The sequence below is a fragment of the Tupaia chinensis genome, unplaced genomic scaffold, assembly GCF_000334495.1.
Source record: "Tupaia chinensis unplaced genomic scaffold, TupChi_1.0 Scaffold143878_1, whole genome shotgun sequence".
NCBI lineage: Eukaryota > Metazoa > Chordata > Mammalia > Scandentia > Tupaiidae > Tupaia > Tupaia belangeri.
In genome coordinates, this window is record NW_006203729.1 from 288,055 (window position 1) to 292,713 (window position 4,659).

At 42.7% G+C, this 4,659-nt stretch overlaps 1 protein-coding gene across 1 annotated transcript in view; it reads left to right on the forward strand.

The window, feature by feature from the left end:
• The window catches only part of GLCE (glucuronic acid epimerase), a 105,549-nt gene continuing 100,890 nt past the window's right edge, over positions 1-4,659 (forward strand). Inside the window, exon 1 of the mRNA XM_006165298.3 lies at positions 1-155. The gene's annotated coding sequence lies outside the window, so the exon portion shown is untranslated. The remainder of the gene's footprint in view (positions 156-4,659) is intronic.

Sequence of the window (4,659 nt, forward strand, 5' to 3'; positions counted from 1 at the left end):
TGTTTTTGTCAAAGTAAATGTCAGCCTCAAGACTGAAATCAGTAGGGTGTGGTTTACTACTTCCCAGGACTGATCTTGAACCACTAACCATGGCTTTTGTTGCAGCTTCTCAACTACTTCCTCCATTGAGTTGTATCTCTGGGCATGCAGTGCAGGTAATGACACCTCTCTTCCTTCCAAGTCTTTTAGGAGTATCCAAATCAAGAAAAACTTAATTAGAAAAAATAGGTATAGAGTTGTTCCATTTATTTTCTAAAGTTTTATAATTTGCTTCAGCTATGTTATATTACTACATTTAAATTGCCTACTGGGACCAGCAATTAGCGTAATGGCTATGTCGCTGGACTCCATGTAGTCGACCACGGTTCACGTCCCAGATCCGGTGGCTTAAAACTCACGCTGGGCGCATGTGCTTACGTGCCCAAGATCCTGAGAGGAGAATGGAGGAGAAGGGATTGCGGCGTGGCCATCCCCCCTGGGGGGTGATTTCTCACTTTCTGTCTCTCTGTCTCTGTCTGTCTGGCGAGTGCACGTGCCCTATAGCAAAAACCTCTCCAAAAAAAAAATAAATTGCCTACTAATAGAATAACAGTGCCCCCCCACCCCCCACCCCCAGTTCATCGAGCACATGAACTTGCCAGAGAGAGACAGAGAGGAATAGTGAGAAATCATTCCTCAGCAGGGACGGCCATTCTGCAGTCCCTTCTCTCGGGATTTTGGGCACGTATGCACATGCGCCCAACGTGGTTTTCAAGCTGCTGGGTCTGGGACGCAAACCAAAGTCAACCATGTAAGAGTCCAGCACCTTAATCAACATGCCACCTGTTGGCCTCCTGAATAACAGTGTCTTAAAAATTTTCTTAAAAATCCAATAGAGTTTTTGGTTCATAGGCACCTTTTATAGTCTATTAGCTAGATGTATTATCTCAATATATTTTAAAAATTATTTAATATCATAATTTTTTCAATTTGGCCAGAGGGAGGGAGGGAGGTGTGTGTGGGAGAGAGAGAGAGAGAGAGAGAGAGAAAGTGAAAGTGAGAAAGCAAGCCGCCAGGTCCAGGACTCGAACTGTGGTCAGCCATGCGGGAGTCCAGTGCCGTTAACCACCGTGTCACCTGCCATCCCCATCATCAATATTTTTAATTTGGCCTGTTTCAGCTCTAGGTATCAGAAAGCCAAATTCAAACATTTTTACACAATAAGGAAATTTATTATCTTAACATAACTGGAAATTGAAAGAAAAGGTGGGTTTCAGGGTTAGTCGGACCTTATTGAAAACACTAGGTTTCAGGTTATTTTCATTGGTCCCTGCTGCTATCCATAATGATGGCTTTATACCGATTCTCTTTGTAGTTGTTTGATGGTTGCCAGGAAGAAACCATATGCTCTAAGGAAGAAAAAGTCTGGCTTGCTTCCTCCTAAGGAAAGGACAGACCTAACCAGAAGCCACCAAACCTCTGATCACAGTTCACTGGCATGATTCTTTTCATTTCTGATCAGTTTCTGGCAGTGAGGCTAGGCTGACCCTTGAGTCTCAGCTGCCGCCACTGAGTTATGGAGTGGATATTGGGGAAGACAATCACACTGTCTACTATAGTGTCTGCCTTGGTTGTGTTCTAGAGAGGCTTTAAAAATCCATTCTTCTTCTGTATTTTCATAACCAGTCAAAATATACTTAGTCATATTCTCTTGGTTTAATTTGTCACATTCAGCGATATAGCAATTATTAAACATTGCCTTCCCAAAAAAAGAAGAAATGTTGGAGTAGTGAAAAGATTAGAGATAGTTGGCAAATTTGGATCTGTGCTTTTTCGTAACTGCTAATTCTTAACCTCTTTCACCTCCAGATCATTGACCGAACTATCGTTTACATAGAGACTTCAAGGATTTGACATGCTTCTCCCTTCTCTGTGTCAGAAGCTGCCCGGAGCGCTGTGGCACAGTAGAAAGCGAGCTGGGTTGTGATTAAGGTTCTCAGTAGTCGTAGCTCCGCTGCCTTCCTGTTCTGTGTGATCACGGGCAAGTCACTTCCCACCCCAGACCTGCTGCTTCTCTGCAGGCTGGAGAGAGCTCTCCACCTTGTCACCAGGGTGGAGTTGAAGAAGTCGATGAGCGAGAGACGTGGAAGATAGAGAGTAGCACACATAATTAAGTTGCCTTCATTATTACACGAATTAAAGGATAGGCAGTTAAAGGGAGGAAAATAGAATAACTTGGGGGGTTTGTTTTGTTTTGTTTTGAGAGGTTTTCGCTATAGGGCGCATGCGCTCACCAGACAGACAGAGAGAGACAGAGAGACAGAAAGTGAGAAATCACCCCCCAGGGGGGATGGTCACGCCACAATCCCTTCTCCTCCATTCTCCTCTCGGGATCTTGGGCAGGCACGCACATGCGCCTGGAGTGAGTTTTAAGCCACTGGGTCCGGGACGCGAACCGCGGTCGACTACTTGGGAGTCCAGCGACATAGCCATTATGCTAACTGCTTGCTCCTGGGGGTTCTGGTTTTAGAAATAAATATCTTAGGTTCTCAGTATCTAGGGTATATCAGTAGAAGATAAGGATGTGTTTCACTTTTTTTTTTTTTTTTTGGAGAGGTTTTTGCTATAGGGCGCGTGCGCTCACCAGACAGACAGAGAGAGACAGAGAGACAGAAAGTGAGAAATCACCCCCCAGGGGGGATGGTCACGCCACAATCCCTTCTCCTCCGTTCTCCTCTTGGGATCTTGGGCATGCACGCACACGCGCCTGGCGTGAGTTCTAAGCCACCGGGTCTGGGACACGAACCGCTGTCGACTATGTGGGAGTCCAGCGACATAGCCATTACGCTAACTGCTGGTTCCCGCGTTTCACTTTTTTTGAAATTAGATGATTAATGGATGAAAGAAGTCTTACCCTAAGACAGCTGTTTGAATGCTTGACTCTAGGTCAATTCTGTTCCCCAGAACTTTTTTTTAATTTGACTCTAAGCTTTTGCCCTAGTTTTTTGCTTACAGCTGTTTTTGAAGCTATCAAGTGTAGAATAGATTGTAAGCTATGGTGCTTTATGTGGTTAATAGGGTATAATAGATCCCCTCTGAGAGAGACCGGTTTTTCATACACACTTTTCCTTTTTCATGGAACATGGTTCTTTTCAGGAATCCTGAGGTTTCGCACTAAAACGTTGGTGGAGTTGTTATTACCACAGGAGGTATCACATTTCATTGCTGAGAATTCTAAAGAGCAAAATTTGGTTTTCTCATGAAAATACAACTTGGTCATATATTGTGCTTTTTACATATTGTTGGATTTAATTTACAGAATGTTAAGAATTTTGCATTCATATTCACGGGAGCGTGGTCTATAGATTTTCTATAATAAATAAAATGATAGAAATAATGTAATAAATAAATAGATGATATAATAAATGTTTTGTCTGGTTTTGATAGATAGTGCTAACCTTGTAGAATGAGTTGAGAAGTGTTCCCTCCTCTGTACTAGATGAGATTTTGAAAATTGATGTTATTAAAAAAAATTAATTATTGGAGACCCAACAGGTGGCATGGTGGTTAAGCCGCTGGACACTCCCACATGGCTGACCATGGTTTGAGTTCCAGACCTGGTAACTTGCTTTCTCACTTTCCCTCTCTTTCTCTGTGTGTCTCTCTCTCGTCATATTAAAATGAATAAATGAATAAATAAATTTTTAAAAATCGATGCTGTTTCTTTTTTAAATGTTAGGTAGAATTCACCAGTGAGGCCAGTTGGGCCTGCCTGCAGTTTTCTTTGCAGGAAGAGTTTTACAGTCGATTTCTTTAATAGATACCGGGTTATCCAGGGTATCTATTTCTTCTTGAGTGAACTTAAAGAGCATGTCTTTGGAGGAATCCATCTGTTTCATCTCAGTTGTTAAATCTGGCAACCTGAAGTTGTTGATAGCAGCCCCTTGTTATCCTCTGTTGTCTCTAATTTCTCTCATTGTGCTGTGTCTCCCCCCACCACTACCACTAATTAGTCTGGCTAGTGATTTAATAATTTTACTGATCTCTCAGAACCAGCTTACTTTCATTGACTTAAACATTTTTTAAATGGACTTTATTTTTCTAGAGCAGTTTCACGTTCACAGCCCAAGTGAGGAAAAGTACAGTGATTTTCCATGTACTCCCAGCCCCTCCCTGCCAACCCCCTTCACTGTTGATATTCTGAAATGGAGTGGTGTATTTGTTACAGTTGATGAACCTACACTGACACGTCAGTATCACCCCCCACATCCACTCTTTACATTTGGGGTCACTTTTTTGTTGTTGTTTTGTTTTTTAAGAGAGATTTTTGGTAGAGGGCATGTGCACTCACCAGAGAGACAGAAAATGAAAAATCACCCACCTAGGGGAGATGGCCACGCCAAAGTCCCTTCTCATCCATTCTCCTCTTGAGATTTTGACTATGCATGCACATGCACACACACACGCCCGCACACGCGCCCGGTGTGAGTTTTAAGCTGCTGGATCCGGGACTCAAAGTGTGGGCAATTCTGGAGTAGTCTTTAGGACTAATTTAAGCTCACTTCTAGTAGATGTTCTTTCTTGAGTCACTGTTGATAGCCCTGATATTTTTAAAAGTTCCTGCCTCTTTGTGAACTCTGTTAATAGTTTATCTCACAGCTTCCTGTTCATTTTCTTTCC